Genomic DNA, 22,803 nt, shown 5'->3' with positions numbered 1-22,803 from the left:
CTTGACGTCATGGAGTGTAATACCCCAGCTTTGTTTTTCTCAGGATTGCTTTGGCAATTAAGTCTTTTGTGGTTCATAATGAATTTGGGATTGTTTGCTCCATTGGTATTTTGATAGGGATTGCATTGAATCTATAAATCGTTTTTGGGCAGGATGACCATTTTGAGAATATTAATTCTTCCTATCAATGAGCATGGGATAGATTTCCATTTATTTGTGTCTTGTTTAATTTCTGTCTGGAGTGTCTTATACTTTTCAGAGTACAAGTCTTCCACCTTTTTGGTTGGTTTTTTTCCAAGGTATTATATTCTTTTTGATGCATTTGTAAATGGAATTGTTTTCCCGATTTATCTTTCTGCTAGTTCGTTGTTAGAATATAATAATGCAACAGATTTCTGTGTGTGAATTTTGTATCCTGTGACTTTACTGAATTAAATTATTCATTCTAGTAGCTTTTTGGTGGAGTCTTCAAGGTTTTGTATGTGTAGTATAATGTCATCTGCAAATAGTGATGATTTAACTGTTCTTTACCAGTTTGGCTGCTTTTTATCTTGTCTGAATGCTGTGGCTAGGACCTTCAGTACTAGGTTGAATAAAAGTGGTGAGAATGTACATCTTTGTCTTTTTCTTGGTCTTAGAGAAAAAGCTTTTTGCTTTTCACTATTGAGTCTGATGGGTTTGTCATATATGGCCTTTGCTATGTTGAGGTATGTTCCCTCTATACCCATTCTGTTGAGTTTCTATCATGAATGTTGTTGATTTTGTCAAATGCTCTTTCAGCATCTATTGAAATGATCAAATGATTTTTACGCTTTGTTTTGTTAATGTGGTGTATCACACTGATTGAGTTGTAAATATTATACCATTCTTGCATCCCTGGAATAAATGCCACTTGGTCATGATGGATGATCCTTTTGATGCTTTTTTAATTCAGTTTGCTAATATTTTGTTGAAGATTTTCCATCTATGTTTATCAGGTATACTGGTCTATAATTTTCTTTGTCTAATTCATTGGCATATAATTTTTCATGGTATTCTCTATTAATTTCTTGTATTTCTCTGGTATCCATTGTGACTAGTCCTCCTTCAATTTTTATTTTGTTTATGAATGTGAAATCTTTTTTTCTTGATAAGTCTGGTTAGAGGTTTATCTATTTTGTTTATTTTCTCAAAGAACAAGCTTCTGGTTTCATTGATTCTTTCTATTGCTTTGTTCTCTATTTTATTTATTTCTGCTCTGATCTTTATTATGTCCTTCATTCTACTGCCTCTGAGTTTCATTTATTCTTCTTTTTCTAGTTTCATTAATTGTGAGTTTAGACTGTTTATTTGGGGTTGTTCTTATTTCTAGAGGTAGGCCTCTATTGTTATGTGCTTCCCTCTTAGATCTGCCCTCACAGTGTCCCACAGACTTTGGACTGTTGAGTATTTGTTTTCATTTGTCTCCATGTATTGCTTAATTTCTGTTTTAATTTTTTCATTGATCTATTGATTATTTAGAATCATGTTGTTTAGTCTGCATGTGTTTGTAGGCCTTTTTGTTTTCCTCATGTAATTTATTTCTATTTTCATACCATTGTGGTCTAAGAAGCTGCTTAATACAACTTCAATCTTTTTTACTTTATTGAGGCTCTTTTTGTGGCCCAGTATGTGATCTTCCCTGGAGAATGTTCCATGTATACTTGAGAAAAATGTGTATTCTGTTGCTTTTGGGTGGTATGTTCTGTAGATATCTGTTAAGTCCATTTGATCTAATGTATTGTTCAATGCCTCTTTTTCCTTATTTATCTTTTTCTGTCTGTTTGATCTGTCTATTGATGTGAGTGGTGTGTTCAACTCTCCTAAAATGAATGTGTTGTAATCTATTTCCCACTTTAATTCTGTTAATGTTTGTTTTACATATTTAGGTGCTTCTGTTATGGGTGCTTTGGTAATGGTTATATTGTCTTATTGGACTGACCCATTTATCATTATATAATCTTTGTCTTTTGTTATTTGCTTTGAAGTCTATTTTGTCTTATATAAGTTCTCCTACTTCTGCTTTTTTCTCCCTATTATTTGCCAGAAATATATTTTCCATCCCCTTATTTTTAGTCTGTGCATGGCTTTGGGTCTGAAAGAAGTCTCTTGTAGGTAGCATATACATGGGTCTTGTTCTTTATCCATTCTGTCATTCTGTGTCTTTTGATTGGTGCATTCAGTCATTTTATATTTAAGATAATTATTGATAGGTATGTATTTACTGCCATTTTATTAATTTTTTCTCATTGTTCTTATAGCTCCTCTCTGTTCCTTTCTTCCTCTCTTATACTCTTAGTATTTGATTGTTTTCTTTAGTGTTGTGATTGGATTTCTCTTTTAATTTTTTTATGTATCTACTGTAGGCTTTAGTTTTGTGTTTACCAAAGGTTCAACATAGTTTCCTTACTATATAAGTCTATGTTAATTTTCTGATTGATCTATCTCAAACACAATCTAAAAGTACTTTTTTTCATCATTTTCCTCCTCCACACTTTATATATTAGATGTCATAATCTGCACTTTTTGTGTATCCCTTGACTGATTTTGTATATAGTTGATTTTGCATTTGTTTTAATTTTGAATGTGCCTGGTAATTAATTGGTCTGTTACATTTTTGTGAGCTTATTCTCACTGATGATGGCTAATTAGCCTTAGGAACATTTCCATCTGTAGCAGTACCTTTAACATATTCTATAATGTTGGTTTAGTTGTTATAAATTCCTTGAGCCTTCATTTATCTGGAAATTGTTTAATCCCTGCTTCAAATTTAAATGATAATCTTGCTGGGAAGAGGATTCTTGGTTGAAATTCCTTCTGTTTCAATATATTAAATATTTCATGCAACTCCCTTCTGGCTTATAAAGTTTCTTCTGAGAAGTCTGCTGATAGCCTGATGGAGTTTCCTGTATAATTAATCTTTTTTTCTCTCTCTGGCTGCTTTCAGTATTCTCACTTTCTCCTTAGTCTTTGCCATTTTAATTATATGTCTTGGTCTTGTCTTACTGGGATTTCTTTTGTTAGGGGATCTCTTTGCTTGCAGCACCTGATTGAGGAAGTTTTCAACCATTATTTCTTCCCTTTGTCTCTCTCTTCTCCTTCTAGTACCCCTATTATGCAAGATTGTTTTATTTGATGTTACACAGCTCTCTTTGCATCCTCTAATTTATAGAGATTCTTCTTTTTCTTTGTCCTCAGCTTCATTGTCTTCCTGTTCTCTAATTTCCATCTCCTCGATTGTCTCCTCTACTTGTAGCAGTCCATTGTTTATTCCCTCCATTGTGTATTCTATTTCAGTTATTGTATTCTTCATCTCTGAATGGCTCTTTTTCAACTCTTTTATATCTTTCTGAATTCCTCCCTGAGATCATCAGCTCTTTCCTACAGATCAGTGAGAATATTTATGACTGTTTGAAATCATTATCAAGAAAATTAGTGATCCTGTTTCATTTAGCCCTCTTTCTGGTGTCTTATCCTGTAGTTTTGTTTGGAACATATTCCTCTCCCTCCTCATTTTGTCAGTGTTTCTTCTTTAATAGTAGATGGATCCACTATGCCTCCTGGTGTAGGGAGTAATAGCTTTATGAAGAATGTGTCATGTGTTGTCCAGAAGCTGAAGATTCTTTACTCTGCAGTGCCTGGTTCTTCTTTTTCATGGAGCCCTAATTGCTCTTGGTGAGCTATGGACAGGGCTGCTTATCTGTCTGTCTGCTGATAGTGTCTTGTCTCATGATGGCAGCTCACTTCAGCTGGCCCTTTGTGGGCTTAGCAGCAGTCCTTCTGCTGGAATTGTTGTGGGAAGGTGCAAGGCATGCTCGTTGGGCTGTCAGCAAGAAGGGAGTGCTCAGAGTTGGATCCCACAGCCACCTCCCCAGGGCTAATATAGGGCTGAGAAAGCTTGGAATGCCTCCCTCTGCCTGTCAGGCAGAAAAGACTGAAGCTGCTGGGCCAGTGGGTGCAGTGCACAAGAAAATGCCATGGTCCTGATCCACCAGCAAGGGGGTGAAGCTTTTGGGGCACCTGTGAGTACCTAATGAGTTGGGCTGAGGGAGGATTTGGGAAATGTCATCCACCTGCCCCTTCTCCTGTGGAGGAGCTCCGTTCAACCTTCACTCCTCTGGCACCCTCCTTGTTACTGGTAGATCTTTCAAACTGCTGCCTCTGTGTTGGGTTTCAGTGAGACCAACAGAGCATGACTGTCCTCCACAAGTGGTATGATTCTTAGCCTCCAAGAGTGCTCTAACTCTTCCTGGTGTCCATCCCCATTCATCACCAAAGCCCGATGCAATATAAACTCATGTTCCCATAGCAGATCTCCAGGGCCAGGTGTGCAGAGTTCCTGAGCACTCATGTGCTTCCTGCTCAGTTCCTCTCCCTTCTGCCTATGGGCTGGGATGATGGAAGAGCTGCGGTCCTGATCGATTGTGGCTATACCACTTTACCCTTCTCTGTGTGGTCTTCTCTTCTTCCCCAGGTGTAGGTGGTCTATCCTGCAATCTTCAGGTCATTTTCAGGGTTAGCTGTATTTGCTGCAGTCACTTCCTTGGTGTGTATGTGGGAGGAGGTTTCTGCCTTGCCTTCCCACTTGACCATCTATTTTTCCCTCTGGAATCAGGGCCAAGCAGAAATAATCTTACAAAAATTGTCAAAAATGACTTTCCAAGAACCTATATATATCTTTTACTTAGTTTCCCCTAACTTTACATTTAAATATCCATAACCATAGTAAACTTATCAAACCAGGAAATTAACATTCTTACCATCTTATTAACTACTCACAGATATTATTCAAATTTTACTAGTTGTCCCAATACTGTGCTATTTTTCTCTAGAACCTGATTTGGATTGTACATTGCTCTCAGTTGTCACATGTCCTTAGTCCCCTTCACTCTGAGACAGTCCTTCAGTTTCACTTGTCTTTCACAGCTTTGACATATTTGAAAAGTACTGGTTGATTATTTTATATCCTTTTAATTGATTTATGTGATGTTTCTCCAGATTAGATTGAATTTGTACAGTTGGGGCAGGAATATAGAAGTGATGCTTTGTTCTCCACAGGGTATTATATCAGCATGTCCTTAATGTTGATATTACCACTTCTTACGAGTAATATTTGCTTAGAGCATTTTGTTTAGGTTGTACCTGTCAAAATCCTCCACTGTAAATTTCAATTTTTCTTTTATTAACCAATCACCATCTTGTGGACAGATATTTTGAGACTATTAAAGCAACCTTTTTATCATTGTATTTCTACCCATCCAATTTGATATCCTTCAATTATTGCCTGCAACAATTAATTATAACTATGGTATTTGCTAAGTCATAATTTTCTATGTCTGTCATTCTCTCTAAATTTCATTAATTCAAAGTCTATTCTAGGGAAGAACTCTGCTTTCTTCTCCCTTAATTCACTTGCTGAATATTTTTATCAGTATGTGTTCATGGATGTTTATTTTACTCTATGCATTATAGTCTAGTAATAATATTATTTTATTATTCAAAACAACTTTTATTTGACCACTGAGAGATCCTTCTTAGTGACTCTTATAATCTTCTGATATACCCCTCTCATTTTTTAAAGTGAGTCCTTACTTTCTGGAACTATAAGATGTTCTTGGCTCATCTTGTACTTTTTCAGCCACAGCCCTGGAATCAACAATTTATCCAAAAAGTTCATTTGTTTTATTAGGAAATGGTATTGAGAAACTGCTATGTAGGAGGTAGATATTCTCTTTAATGCCAGGAGGCCATTTTCTGTAAGGCCCCTTAATGGAGAGATGTAGGAAATAGGCAAATGGACAAACACAGACATGCACTGTTTCATTTCTATGCCTATTTAAGAAAAAAAAGACTAGTGTAACTTATATATTGTCTGTGGACACAAAAGTGAAATGAAATGAAATCAGGTTAAACATATCCAGGAACTAGGTAATCCTTGATCATCTAATTTTATTGTAAGAATAATGAGAAGCCATCGAAGGGCAGCACATAATGCAGTTCATGATAACAAAGGATGATTCTACCAGTGAGAAGAGGATTAGAGCCAGAAAATACTGGGATGTGAGATTTAAAATAAGGGCAAGAAATAAATGAGATTTTAAAAAATAGTAATGAAAGGAGAGTGGGGGGAGCTTAAGTACATGGTCATTGCTTTCTAAAACTTTACATTAATATAAAATTCATAAGCTTTTCTTCCCATGGCCAGGGGGAAGATAAAAGCAACTTCATGGTAGAGATGAGTTAACCTGCAGAAATAAATACCTAGAGAGGTTTTTGTCATTTTGAGTAAAAGGTTCATGACTGACCTTGTATTAGAAAAATAGTTCAAATATCTCACCCTGTATAAATAAGAAATGACTGCATGGAATAAAGCCTAGCTTAGGAATGATAGAGGGCTCTTAATTAAATTACACACACACACACACACACACACACACACACACACACACACACACACACACACACAAACAAACAAACCAGCTGAGAAAGAGCCTATGAATCATGACTTTTACTGTCCCTGCTAGGCCCTCTACGTGAGCCCTAGGAGAGAAGAAAGGAGACAAGGCAGCAATGCCCAGACCTCAGAAAGCCGCAGGGGGACCAGTGGGTATCTGCAGAGAAGCAGGCATGGAAAAAGTAGAGTGTATCCACGTAATACTTGGGCAAATGGAGTGAGTTTGCCAAATATATATGAGAAATGGATAACCCACATATTTTGCAAAAAATAAGAAATAGTTTTTGATTTGTATTTTTCCAAAAACAAGAAAAAGAAAGGATTTCAAAAGAGAAGTTCAGATGGAAAAGAAAGAATTCATTCACAGAAAAAAATCTTTCAGGGAATATACTTTTTAATATCAAATGCATAGTTTTAAAAATATATTTAAATAATAACAATGAAGAAAAAAACATGTGTATATACCTATGCATATATATACTTCATACGTAGTTTTATATTTGCTGTTTCATATTCTGTATTTCTAAATCCAAATATTGAAAATAAAATCATTTAAAATATAGGTAAAGTTGTGGAGTCACAGAATCATTTATGTGTTACTGTCCTAGGAAACAATTCAATTATTACACAGGCCATGTATTGCTATGGTGATCTTTGTATTGGTCTAAGTAGCAGTATTTTAGAGTGAGGCTAGAATCGACCAGTATAGGAATGGATGACTATAAGATGGTAGTGTTGGCAAGTTATGGAATACTATGCCGCAAAAAAAATCAATAAAATTCTTCTACATACAGCAACTGGAATAGAACTTTAAAAATTATTAGGTGAAAGTTAAAAAATACATATATAGTACAAAAGGATTAAAATAAACATGCACAAAACAATGTGTATATATATTTTTTATAAGAATACTTACTGATTTATGTTCATATTGTAAATGTTTCATCATGGATGTTTGGTGTGAAAAAGCAGATAATGGGAAGTAAGAAAGATAAAAATACAGCAGCATTTGAGTAGTTCAGTTATGCTCTAGATAGATCAATAACACAATGATGCTATGACCTCATGAGTTAATTAGTTTAATATTATACACCTGACACTCAAAAGAAAGAAAAATAATAGAAAAAAGGTAAATCTGTAAGAAGGATGCTATCCTTTTATCTTTGGTAAGATAAGTTCTGTAGCTATTGATATTTAAATGCATATTTATCCCTTGGATTTTCAACAGTCATTGAAGAACCCACCTACCTCTCTCCCCTACAACACACACACACATGCACACAGGGCCACACTCACACACACATTCAAATACTAATAACTACATGCAAAGTGTTTTTGGCATTTTTTCCCTCATAACATGTATACCTCCATAATTAATGGTTAGTTTACTGATTAGCTATGAACTTTGTATCTGAATTTGATTTTATTCTTGCAAGTGCTGTGCCATTTGTAAGACTGGTTGAAAGCAAGCCATAGAATATTTTTAAATATGCACTGACAATTTTGTGACAGCAGATTAGTTTTTGAAAAATCAATATTATATTTTCTAGAAATGATTTCTCTCTTTGGATTATTTTTAACTCCAAGAGTCCCCTAATTCTTTCAGTAAATATTTAATCATGAAATTAAATGTGTTTCTATCAAGAGAACCATCATAAGGAAGAGTGCCAATAGTTACAAGCCAGGCACATTTCCATCTTGGGGACTTTGGATTTGGGGCTCTGTCTGCTTAGCACTATTCTCACAGTGACCCACGAGACTGACTCCCACCTGTCCTTCAAATCGTTGCTTAAGTAGCCTGTTCTCAGCATGCACTTGCCAATCTACCTTACGAAAAATTAATTTCACACAGGACTCTAGCCCCTTTACCTACTTTAAGAGTTAATTAATAAATTGATGTACTTAGTTATGTTTGCTTATTTGTTTAGGCATTTTTATGCCATCCTACACTGCCAGTCAGCTCATGCAGGCACACTTGTTTTCCTCAATCTGTAAAACCTAGAGGTGTACCTGGTATATAGGAGGTACATGGGAAGTGCTTGTTGAATGAATGAAGAAAAGCTGATTGTTTTGTTAAGCAATAATAATAAACATCTTGTTTAGAAATACATACATATAAGATTTTTCAGCTCACTTAGTCCACTGTGAGAATTTGTTCATTTATTTTAGTGACCTTAGTGTTTTTATAACATTAAGCAATAGAAATATAATTTTACAACCACTTTTGTGGCAATACATCACTAACAGATGAAATTATAGAGTTCTATTTTGAGAGAACAATTTTTCTTGAGATATTTGACAGACTTGACCTTTGACAATCAGCAGCATGCTGCCTCAAATAAATGATGATTATTTTTGACTTATTAACATGTTTAAGAATCTCTGCTATATTATTTCACTACAAATTTTCTACATTTTAGGGACAACAAAGAGATTTAAGCTCCGAAATTTATGATTAGCATAATATCCTTTAAATCCTGGGTCACTTACACAGGCTTCCTCAAAGTTTAGCTCCACTAAGTAACTTCCAACTTATTTTACATACCCATCCACAACCCTTTCACATGGAGGAAATAAAAATATGGATCTGTTAAAGGCCAAGAAGTGGCATTATAGAAATGCTTCAGGAGTAATAAAAATAACTTACAACATAATTCCGAGGAAGTTATAGCCTCTGAAAGTGTGTCATCCAACATCCATACCTGCTCACATAGTCTGATAAGTTTAAAAAATTGAAGATTCATATGCAGCTATCATCCCTAATGTGCTAAGGAGTCTCTCAATTATTGAAGTAAATGTGGAGTTTAAGTAGTCTGAATGACTACTTAAGATATTTATTACCTACCCTGAATTCTTACAGCATAATATACAGGACATTTTTAGAACAATTTGTATTAATTTCAAACTATATGTCACCTGGATTTTTTTAATGTGCCTAATTGATGAAATAGTCTACTATAACTGCAAAGGCATCAGACATAAAGAAAATAATGCTATTTTACTACCACTGTAATCTCATAAAGTCATGAAATTGGCATTTTAAATGGTGACAGTGGCCTTTCTGCAAATATTCAGCACCAGTAATGGTTTTGATAAAAAAAGGTTAGGAGTAGAGAATGTTATTCTATCAATTATTTTGGGAAAACTAGTAGTTGTATACTTTCGTATCAGTGGTATATTAGAATCCATGATAAACTCTGAAAGGCTTTTGTAATTTGTATAGTTTATCAATTTGATTTTATTATTTCTTTTAAAAATTATGATGGTTGTGCCTCAATAATTGAAAATAAAGTTTTGGATCTTTCTTATATATATATATATATATCCCTCAAAATATTCTGTATATAGTAATCTTACACAGTTTAAAAATTATCACAAATTTCCTGGAGACTTTATTTTTAAATAAACATTGAAAGAATGTTCAAAAATTGTCTTTTAAAGAGAAATAAAATGGTCTTGAAAAGTACTTATTTCCTTCTTATGATTGAACAGCATCTACTGAAAAATGTTCTTGATTTTACAAATACCTCACTAAAGCATTCATTGGTTTAATTATATTATGTTAAAATATATTCACATGTAAATTAGATTTATGGAATATCCATTCTCAAATGGACACACAAAAAAACAACCCAAGTTGTCAGAAGTCATTCTTTTCATCCTTCCCTTCTTTTTAGTAAGTACGTTCACCTCTTCACCCAAAAGGAGAGGCTTTGAGCATGGTGCAATTCAAATTGGTACTTAGGATTTAAAAAATGGCCATATAGTCTGGTAGTAACCATTAATCAAGGATATGATTTTTATATGCCATTGATATCAAAACTGACTCCCTAATATTATGGAAGCCATGTTCAGACAGCAGCTGGAAGATCAGCAGTAACTGAACATATTTAAAAATCTACCCCATGTACTGAACAGATTTCAATGTCTGCTGTGTTTAAGGTCCACTGGGTTGTGAAATGGCTGCTCCCTTCACACAGATGTTAATGTCTCCAGGCTCTTCTCTGGCATTGTGACTTCTCATTTACATATCTGCAGCAAGTTTGGTGTTCATAAAGTGAGATACAACTCCTTGTCACTACTCTTTGTAATAATAAAACATGTTTGAGGCAAAATATGAGTGACTAATTTTAGCTCATTAAGGCTTAAGAAGAAAATTATTAAGGAACATAGCAATAGGTATTCAGGCACCAGTGCTTCATTAATTCTTTTACTGGTTAAATATCTGAAGCTGATGAATATAAATTACTTAAAAAAATACAATTTGAAAGTTTTATACTCTTTTTTTTAAAATTCCAACTGTGAAACAGTATCAGATAACAGTATCAGATCTCCTTCAGAGAATGCATTTTATTTTTTATACGTTTAGCATATTTTTCATATAAATATGTATTTTGAGCAATCCCCAATCTATTTAGATGTCATTCGATCAAATAAAATGGAAAATACATGGATTCTAGATAAGAGGTTAAAAAGCTACAGTGTAGCTAATTTTGTTTTGCATTCAGTGATACCATTGTCTGTTTTGAGGAGGTTGAACATACTAATGCCTGAACTGCATGCCCAGCCATATAGCTGGCATCCTTCAACTAAACCTATTGTCCATATATATATGGACATATATATATAGTCACTTATTTTGCTATATGCCTCTACTCCAGTAAATCAAACAGACCTTGACAAGTTGCTGCTCAGTCCTGGCATTCATGAAGACACACTTTATTGTTTTTTCACCTCAAATACTAAAAAGAATGCTACTTTTGATTTTGGCTTTGCAGAAATATGCTCTTGAAGTATACTCAATAGTCTATTCTCCAGCTGGTTTTTCAATTTCCTTGGTAACAATTTGCCGTGTTTTATATTCTATTTAAATGGAAATTTTTGTAAATGTAATTTAGATATTCCTGATATTGATCCTAAGTATCATTTAAAAAAGCCTTTCATATTTTTATATAGTTCTCAATGGAAATGATCTTTTATTAAGTTTTAAAGAGAACATTGACAAAACACCTTTACTTACACTGAGTTCATAGAAAAATAGAAAATGGCAATACTGTAAACATTTTCTTAAAGCTATATCCAATTTAATTGGTCATCTAATTGATCATTGAGGTATGTATGTATATGTATATATTTATTTATTTTACATTTATTAATAGAACAATTATTTTTATTTTCTTCAAAAAATTATGAACTTGAAAAAAGTTCTATCATGTTTATCTTTAATTATTATATCAATATTTAATCTTTTAACTTGGCCAAGTGTGTATTTCAAATTCATAAGAAAAAACAGTTAAAGTAAAATTTTAACTCAAAACAGGAATTGAAATTTATAGCATCTACTCTATACCTAAAATTTCAGTGACAAAGTAAGAGATGTTGCCTTCTGAACAAACTTAGGTAGGAGGGCAAACATGTATAGTTTAAATTACTTTTGCTGTAAACAAAGAGTAGGCCTGGTGGAGCAGCAAAAGCCAAGTCCACAGATGGAGCTACCAGTGCTGGAAGTTTGTTTCAAGGAATAAGGTAATAAGCTATATCTTGGATAATGTTCATGATAATAATGGGGTGACAATTATGAATCAGACCCTGCACTAGGAAGTTTACACACACATATATATAAATGTTTATACTTCCCAGTGAATTTGTCTGATTCAAATTGCCACCCCATTATTTTAAATTTATATGTTATATATGTACTACTATTACATCATTTTAGGTACATGATCTAGAGAGCAGAATAATAGGTTTGTTGTGGTTTGTTAAGTCTTGAGTTACAGATATTGGCTTCTGAACACTCCTTACTTAGTTTTTGATGCCTTTATATGTATGCACTACCTTTAAGTGCATTTCTGTTTGAGATCATTTACTGAGTCCCCATAGGCTCTGTAATAAAGACTGAGCTCCTTGCTATGTGGTAGACTGTTTGTCTTCCAATTTGCTTTCCGGCAGTGCCTCTGATAATATTTCCCCATTCCATTAATGTCAGAGTTGACTTTGTGACCTGCTCAGCAAAATATGGGAGGAAGTGACAGGTGTCACTGTGAAGCAGAGACTTTAAGAGCCAGCATGCCCTCTGCCGACTTCTCCTGCCAGGCCTGAGGGCAGCACTCCAGGTAAAGGCTGTTGCATCAGCTGGGGCCCAGTGTTAAGGCGGCAAGGGACAGAGCTGCAGCTGACCTGTAGTAGATGTGAATGGAAATTCAACCTCTGTTGTGGCAAACCACGAACATTCTGATATTTTTAGTTCCTGCAGCATAATCTAACTGATTCGGAGAGACACGTTTTAACTTCCAGTTTTGGTCATGATCTGTTCCTTTACCTCTCCAACCTCTACAATATGTTATCACTAAGTCTTTCCACATTATCGATATTTTGTAACTCAAATCATTCTAAATACTAGCCAGTGAAGTCATTTCGAAAGACAAGTTTGGTCATTTTCTAACTCTAATACAAGTAATGCAGAAGCTTCCCACTGTTCCTCGGTCAGGATATCTCTCACGGTCCGTTGCTTGCTTCCAGGTGCCTGACTCCCGTTCACTCACCAGCATCCCCCAGGTCGCTCTGCTCCAACAGTGGTCCTCTTTCCTCCTTGCTCACTCCCAGCACATTCCTTTCTGCCCCAGGAACATTGCTCTACACCTGCCTACAACAAATTCCCCATTTCCATTGGTCGTTTTCCTTCTCTACTTTCAGACCCCAACCGAGTCCTTACTCTTCAAGGAACCACTCCAAGTTCCTCAACAGATTAAGAAATCTTAATCACTTCGAAGTGACAAAACTAGATAATCGAACTGATGGAATGATACGAGCTGTAGCTACATACTCTGTCTATTGTGTAGAATGGTATTTATATACTGACTCCAATTCTTAAAACAAATGTACATGAAGTATTTTCTCATTATCACAGGTGAGGGCAATGGATTTCAGGGATGTTAAGTTACTTGCCATTTGTCATTTAGTATTTAGAGGTAGAACTTATTTTTCTCAGTGTCAAAATTTTCTTTCTAATACAACATACATTTAAGAAACCAAACAGAACTTATTTTACAGATAAGGCTATTGTTTAATTTTCCTCAATGAAAGCCAGAGGAAAATTGCGAAATTTATAATTATTCTGTACTTGCTGAATCACTTAGCTCTTAAAAATGGACTATACTGCTTTTTAATTCTTTTTGCTATGATTCTTTAGTCTCCACTTCAAATCTTTGTGACATTTTATGCCAATTTTGGTAGTAAATCACGTGTGATGCACACTTTAGTTTAGAAGATGTCCTTAGACATTGCCTCAGTTTTCTAAATGAGCTGGTTTCTTACTAGATACACTACCTGCCTTGACTTGTGTTCTATTGAGGATTTATCTCTATTCCAAATTACACAGTCTGCAGATGTATCATAATATTTTAAATTGTATATCAGCACTATTAAAATTAACTGGGATGTAAAAGAGACATATCTATGTCATTTTTGCTTAGAATTCCATTATGTTCTAACACTTATTTTACATAATTTAAAAGTAAAAAAAGGCCATTTATTTAAATAATTCAACTGAAAGTTCAGTTACCTTTTAATTACCAGGTCAACTAATATAAAGCAATCTCCCAAATATAATTATTTGTCAATTATATCTCAATAAAGCTGGAAAAATGTCACTATTGCATACCCAGGGCTTAGCATCATGCCTAGCTTATATAAGTGACTCAAAAACTATTTGTTTTTGATAATAAATAATAATAAATAGTTAATAGATAATAAATAGTTTGTAACTTAATATACTGACTTACCTAAGAAACTAAAATATAGAGAACCCACTATGTTTTATACTGTATCTAATTGATACAATAATGTAAATGTAAATACCATAAGCATGGAAGTGTAATATATATCTGAAAGGGACTTAAATTATATCCACAGGCTTTCATAGTTTGAAGGATTTATTTATAAAAATGCTAATTTTCAATAATCTGTATTTAAAAGTCTCTGTTTCTTAGAATAATTGGGTCACAAATATATTTACCTGGTAAAATATTAAAAGTATGGATTTTTGGACACAGTTCTTGTAATCTCAGTGCTCCTTTCAATTGCTGAAGTATTAACATGATGAATTAAGTCTCAAAGTGAAGGCAAAGATACTACTTTGAAAGATATTTTGATTATGCTTCTCTAGGTAGGGGACTTTTTTTGTATTTTGCAAAATAATGACATTTAAAAATATTTCCTAACCTCAAATATGTATAGGTATTTCCTTGGTATTATTCTTCTTATGCAGAAATAACAGGAGCAAAATATCCTAGGCATGCTCCACAATTACTATATAAGGTCTATTTATTTCATATATCCACAGTGAAGCACAGATATAAATGCCGTAACTTTCCTTTTTCCTCTTCCTTTCTCTCTCTGAGCACCTTCTCAATTAATATATGAAGCAATTATCAAACACAGATTTAAAATGATAGGAAGCATACTAAATTATTTCATTTTAGATAACAAAGGTAAATATTAGCTTTTAATTACTTATTAAGAGGAAATGATTGATTACTTTACCTTAGAGTTTTAAAGCAAAGTGACAAAATTTACTGGTGCTTTGAGTAAACATACACACACACACATGTGCACACACACACAAACTTTCCTTCAGTAACATTCTCTTGTTTTCTCTCTCTGCTTTCATTTGAAATCTTTATTGCTTGAGATATTCCACAGTTTTTCCAATACACATATTCTGATTATAGCCATTATATTGCAATAGACTTCATTTCCATTGTGGGGGTGAACATTAAGGGAAGTCAGACGTACCTGGGGTATGGTTGTCTAGAACTTATGATGTGATAACAATGCACAAATGATATGTGTATAATAATTAAGACTACTGTAAAGATGTGTATTATCTGGTATTTATTAAATTTATTTTCAAACAAACATGTATTTTGCTAAAATCACTTTGAAGTAGACAGGTTCTTTTATTTCTAGTGGTGATAGAAATATCTGATCATATATTGAGGGAGTGGTCCTTAACTTATGAAAATAAAAGCAATCAGAAAAAATCTAGCTCACACTAATATTTAAGTAAATCAATACTTATTCCTGGAAATGAAAGATGTAAAGTTTTATTTATTGTATTTTTCTTCATTCATCATAACAGCTCTGCTTTCCATTTGTAAGTAAGACATCTCATGTTATTTTGGTAGCAACATAGTGAACCTTATGACAAGCTTAATTTGTCAGTCATCATGCATTCCAATGCATCACTTCCCGTTAATCATGTCATTATATCGGGACCTGTTTCTCTATCTCTGTTTGCAAGCAGATGGAAACCATTATGGGAAAACCATCTTCACTTTCAAACAAAGCTGTTTATTTATATTAAAATTTTCAATATATTCTGCTTGCATCTTTGCAATATAAACAACTTTTAGTTGGATGCCAATAGTATCATAGAAATTTTTAATTAAAGAAAAATACTTCAAACTCATTTCAAACATTTTTAGGAATATAGCAAACAAAGTATCACCAAATAACCCAAATCCCCACTGTATTATCTTCTTTTTCCTTGGGCTACATACTTAGCTAGACAAATAAAAATCTGTCAAGTCTCCTTGAAAGAAATATGCCCCGAATTTTATATGTCATCATTAAAATTCATTTCATTATTCAATAAGCATTTATATTTAGCTCTATACTAGTATTTGTCTAGTTCATGAAAATTAATTTAAGAAAAGTCATAATGTACCATGACTGGGTTTCCCCCCAAACAGACCCTGACACAAGAATATAAGTGCATATAGTTGATTACAGAGTTGTATGAAATCCAGAAATGTAAGGAAATGGGAAGTGAAAAAAGAAAGGGAGTCAAAAAAAGAATAAGTTATTGATCCCATAGGGAAATTCTGGGAAATACTGTAAAACAGTGTTGAGGTAGGAGGAATCTGGGGTATTAGGTTGAAGCTGCATGGGTGGGCTGGGAGATAAAGGATTGGGAGGGTAAGGGATGGAGGGAGAACTTGGCTGGAGGGTGGTGGTGGTAATTCCCAGGTACTTTTTGCCTTTTTGGCCTCTGGACAAAGCAGCCACGTAATGTTCTAGATTGAATTTAGAGAGAAGATGCAGAAACTGGCTGCCTGAAATCGGCTAGAGGGAAATGAGCAGGGCATTGACATTATTTCCTACAGGCTGTCTGGTGTCTTTAATGTGTGTCTCTACTAGAAGTACTAAAAGGTGGAAAACATTAATAAGGGAGTTAAGACATTCAAATCCTGGTTCCACATTAACAACTATAATGGGCTTCGATATTCTTATTTGTATGTCATCTGTGTTTCTGAGATATTATTAATCTTGAACCTTAGACATTCATAAATGGAAAACACCGGATTTTAATGATGTCGTCTTCACTGTGAGAACTCCAGCTCTCTTTGCATCTCTGCTAAATCATTCTTTGAGCATCAAAGTGGTGTTTCACAACTTGGCATATTCTATTTTCCTTTGTGCTGTGACACTAGAATTCTATGACTCTCTGGGTGTTTCTGTCCCTCCTTGTGCCATGAAGTGTGTTTTGGCCCATGTGCATTAGAGGCTGTGGTCTTACTATTGCCTGAGCTGAGAAGAGTGGAGATGTACATATTCAGATATATCTGACATATTTTAGGACACGTGGACAGCAACATAGTGAGTTAAAGTTCATTATCCTCTTGTATAAATATATTAAATGTTTTTGAAATGTCAAAACCGAAACGATGTGTATGTCGGTTTAATGACTATTCAGAAAGAACTGGGAAAATATCCTTCTATGAGTTTGCTGCTGACAGTTTACAATGATTGAAACAGAATGTCTTCTGTTCATGAATTTTGAACATAGATGAATAGAGTGTCCTTATGTTCTCCTTCTACTAAGATGTAGTTGCTGACCTCCCACATTTCATATCCATCATAAGATGAAACCCCATTAGCAAGTTCACATCAGAATTTGTCCTCGTCAACTCAAGTTTGTCACAAATGATTCCCTGTTTTCCATTGTGAGGTTATAAGGGAGGCGTTGTGGAGAGATGTGTAGGATATACTTAAAGCCATAGCATATTGTTGTGATAAACTCATTAGCATTGCCAATATTTTAGGAATTTTTTGTCATCTATAATATTGGACATATGGATACAACAATCTCATTAACCTCTTGATGGCTATCCAATACTCAGCAATTCATTACTCTGTGCCAAAGAAGACACCATATATACATTTTTGTTTCTGACAAAGGAGGTGCATTATTCTGTATATTTATTTCCCCCCTACTCTCACTTATTTCTTGACTATTCTTATCTGAATGGGAGATCACAGGTTCAGTTGTGCTGAACCAGCAAGAGGAGCAAGAGTGCTTCCGAAAGAGAGAATGTATATCCTCTGTTGAGTATTGAAGGTGATTGTTTTTTTTTTTCAATATCAGAAGAACAGGCCAAAGTATAACTGACAGATGGAAACTGGAGTCTTGGAGGGTAAGGCCCTAGTTTCATTTAATTCGATCCTATACAGAACCAAGCACTATGCGAAGCATAATGCTTTCTGATGGATTTTGATTAGCTGTGCTTGGCTAGCTCCTCTTTACATTACTTCAGTTCACACTCATTTTAAAGACTAGATGGAATTTCTTCATGGCAGGGGCACGTCCATTTGGGTCAGGAGTAATCAGGCCCAGCCACTATTTCCATTGCTTACTCAGATACACAATAACCTGTATTCCCTGCTGCTTCACAGGAATTATTGAAACATTTTCCCCCTATTGCCAGCTAGATTGGTCTCTGTGACTTTCTTATATTTTGATTCTAAATATTATTGCAAAAACAAATGCATTATCCCTTAGACTTCACAAATGGGACTGGAAGTCACCTTGAGATTCACTTAGTGTTTCTCTCATCTTCAGTGTAAAACACATCTGAGTCCTCCCTGAGAATGAGAATCTGATTCCTAATGACCTCAAGTAAAGAAGACTCCATAACCTTTCAAATTTCTATCATCTACTTATCAAGCTGCTAATATTGACTTTTTAAACCTGTTTCAGAAGATTAGGCTTATCTCATCCCATTTTTTTCCCACTCAATAAAGATAGGAAAATATGTCTGTGTCTTGGGTTTTCTTTATCAAGTTGGTGTGTTTCATTAAGGTTTATATGACTTTTAGATAGGTGATATGTAGCCTATTTTTTTTTCCTTTTATTTTCTCACTCGATTATTGTTCTATTCTTATGGAAACTGAAATATCCACTTTTGAATAACAAAAAAATGGAGTCGTTACATTCAGCTTAGTAAAGCTAAGTAAAAATTATATTCCTGAGATTAAGAGCATGTGAAAATTCAAATAATCTAAACTGTCTATGCAAAAATTGATACTTAAAGTTTTCTGTATTTGATGTACATCTTTTCTCATCAATCCGTTGAAGAGATGAGAAGTCATCTGTCTCTGAAAAGTAATTCACTGTTATATTAATACTTAAATAAATTATATTATTTCAATTTCTAGTTCAAATTTAGCACAATAAAATATCAACAATGTGGCTTTATATTAATAGTGATTTGGAGATAGGTGTTTGGAGCTGAAGGAGGGAGGTCTGATCTAGAAATGCAGATTTAATACTATTAACATAGATGTGAAATAGTAGCTCTGGATGTGGATGAGGTTGAGATTTCCCAATGAGGTAAATTTCGAATTATATTGATATCTGTTGCTGTTGAAACATCCCTGGTCCTTTGGTTAATACCTTCTCTCTCTCTCTTTCTCTCTCTTTCTCTTTCACACACACACACACACACAGTTAACCTATAGACCATCAAGGACACTGAAGGACCTTGGACCAGCCAGCTCAGTTTTTCTTTGAGGTCCTTTAGTTTCATGTAGCAGACTGCTTTTAGTTTGTAAATGGTATAACACCTCGTTCTCTACACTCATTTCTTCAAGAATAGAAAAAGTATGAGTTTTTTGCTCTGTGCTTCAGAAGCTCTCCATTGATAAAGACCAAATCCTCTGGGTTTTATCACTATGAATTATGCAATAAAATGTTTGCTGTTTGCTCACTTAAATTCAGGTTTAATATTCTGCTTTTCAACTTGTTCTTGCCTACAGAGCTAAAATGGCTTATGCTTTTGTGGACCTCATATAAGAAAGGCACTGTTTGCTTACTAATACAGTATAGTTGCCTTTACATTTGTATTTTCTCCAAATGGAATTCCAGAGAATAAAACTTCTTACATTTTGCAGGTTATGAGGTAAAACCACAATAATTTGATTCAGGCCATTTTAGAAGGTACAAGAATGGCAACTTAGAAGCCATGTGATTTATATTAATTGCACAGGTTTAAGAGTCATAATAGTCTGAGCTCAAATACCAACCTAATGCCATTGTGACTTTGTAGCCATCTCTTAACTCTAGACCTCATTTTACTCATTAATTTAGTGATAGAAATCTCATGCCTCATTGATTAGCTGGAACATTTACAAGAAATATGCAATCTCTGATTTATTGTGGGTGTTCCATAAATGTGCTTTACATTTTATCTATTTTTCTGTTTCTGTATTCAAACTAGAAGCCCTCTTTCCTTGTTCTAACCTTTCTCAAGAAAAAGGAACTCATCAAAGATGACAATAAGGATATAAGTATAATTTTTACATATAGATGTTGTGTGTTTGTGTATTTGTAGAAATTCTAAAATGGAATTTTATTCATGAAGTTATATTATGTATATACAAAGAGAATTTAATGAGCTCAAGAAAATATGGGAGGTAATTTGGCCTTACAATATGATAATATTGAAATATTTTTATAACCTACCTAAAATTGATTTCTACTTGAATTGACTATATTATATTATGTTAATCAGAGATCATTAATGACTAATGATAACCTACTCTTTATATATAAATATCGGTTAGATAGTAAATAAAATCTGGAAAAAATTTCCTTTCCTAAAATAATATTCAATAGCCAAACTTGACATAATAAAATATTTGTAAGTAAACATATTTCATGATGGTTTTATCAAAAGTCTCCCCTTGAATGATAAAATAAAATGACAACATAGGTCTGCTACATTAATACAGTAAGAATGCTACCAAATACATAATGAATAGCATTTCAATTTTGGGGGGAAAAATAAGACATAAGGATTATCTTAAGAGGAGATTTAAGTTAACTATTTTCCCAGAGTCAGGGATAACAGGTGCCCACACACATACCAAGAAAGCGACATTGACCTTTTTCTATGTTTTTTCTGACACTAACACTCCTACTTTAGTCTCTTCTTTAGTTTTACTCTATGAGCAATGGTCAAAAAAAGTAGCATTACTATTTTCTTATGGGACAAAACCCTACTCTGATATTCCCTCATATGTTGCCTTCTGTTATTATTGCTCTTGTTTTGTTGTTTTTAAGACTTTGTATTTCTTGATGTAACTTACTCTCATCTTGATTAATCTTATTTCATTCTTAATCTTTTTGTCTATTGCTTAACTTTCCAGTATGGTCCATTGCTTCCTTGTTGCTATTTTCCCAGATTGGTTTCTTTATCTGTCATATTAATTAAGGATCTCACTCTCTTATTCCACTATTCATCCTGACTAATCTCATTATGTACAAGTGAGGTCATGGGGTGATATGCTAAAATGGTGAGAGAAGTTAGTTGCCTCTTATTTGTCAGGCATGATTCTGATCAATCAAAATTATAAGAAGTAACAATAAATATGGGCCATTGCTTGACTACATACGAACACCTGGGGTAGCAGCACAAGAAATTGGTCCTACTTGTAATTCTGAACTCATGCGTGTTTACCTGCAGTGATAGTGGCTGAAGGGAAAGGTAGAAATGATGTTGTACCTGTATTTGTAAACTAACTTCTTAAAACATTTCTGAAATGTATCCTTCAAATAAAATGGCAACATATTCTGCTTTATTAGTGTATTAAGGAAAATAGGAGCACATTTCACCCCCTAAAGTGTGATGGAAACCTGTGTACACTGTGAAAGCTGAGGTACACCAAATCTCCTCCATCACATCAACATCACTCTTTTGGACTTCTATAATATATACTACATAAATTCACTTTTTATATTTAAGCCATTGAAGATGCCTATGAAATGCAAATTCATTATCTTAGAGAATATATAATTAACAAACATTAACTTTTAGACTGACTATAATAAATATATTAGCTCTGTGTTCTGATATCAAGAAAATCAGATTTACACAATTTTACATTTTGAGAAGCAAAAAGAGTAGAAGCAAAAGGAAAATACTAACATATTGGTACATTGCTGAGACTCATTTTATCATAAATCACATAGGGAGCCAGACCAAAAACACGAGGTAACAATACACAGTATCTTGGGTGAATACTTATTAGGTTAAATCATGGAGTTTGAAATCCCTTATAGAGATTAATCAGTACACTATTAATATACTTTTTCTCAAGTAGGGAAAAATGTATTTTTGAAATTATATACTCTTCTCCATCTAAAAGACCTAAATAATGACATGGGCAATGAATGACATGTGGAGGAAAGAAAGGGGAACTGGCCCGTGAACACATATACATAAAAAATCCTTACACCATTTGGGAAGAAGGAAAAACATTGCAAATGGCTGTACCCAAGAAGCGACAGTTCATCAGCTGCATTCTTTTAGGGTTGCTAGTAAGAGATCCATCCAATCACCTTAAGCAGTGCAGATATCTTTTAAAAATATGTGTGGACATAATGGACATAAACTCTCATGGGAAGAATATTAATAGCAATAAAGGTTAGCATGTAGGTGTGCCTTCAGGAGTGCAAGTGTTTAGTGACACTTTACATTATATCATTTATTTGTCATTAGAAATTTAGAAATCTATCAGTGTTGGCATTTCTCTTCTCTTTATTCTTCTTTTACTGCCTCTGCCACTGATACTCTACAGTTTCTTGACCTATGGCTTTTGCTTATTTGAAGCTTCTGCTTACTCACAACTAAGGCCCACTTACTGTCCATAAGTACCTCTCCTGTTCCATGCCATACATCTATACCCAGTATAATTGTCTGTTCTGACTAGCAATTGCTGGATTTGTTCATATTTCCTACTTAAAATTTCCAAAGAAAAGGATCTCCTTGTGTCTTTCTTTGAGGTCATAATTCTTTTCATGCCAGACTACTTCATATGTTTCTGGCCAGTTTATGAATTGTGGTTCTTAGGTCAGCTCATCTTTCCTGGTCCACTCAGTTATGTCCAAAGAATATAGGATGGAATTTGGCCTCTAACATTGTTTTCCAGGTAGGAAACTTGGTGTGGATCAGAATGCTATAGGAATAGAATATGGTAGTCTCCAT

Source organism: Manis javanica, chromosome 9 (genome assembly GCF_040802235.1).
Source record: "Manis javanica isolate MJ-LG chromosome 9, MJ_LKY, whole genome shotgun sequence".
NCBI classification, from domain to species: Eukaryota; Metazoa; Chordata; class Mammalia; order Pholidota; family Manidae; genus Manis; species Manis javanica.
Note: the sequence above shows the minus strand (reverse complement) of the source record.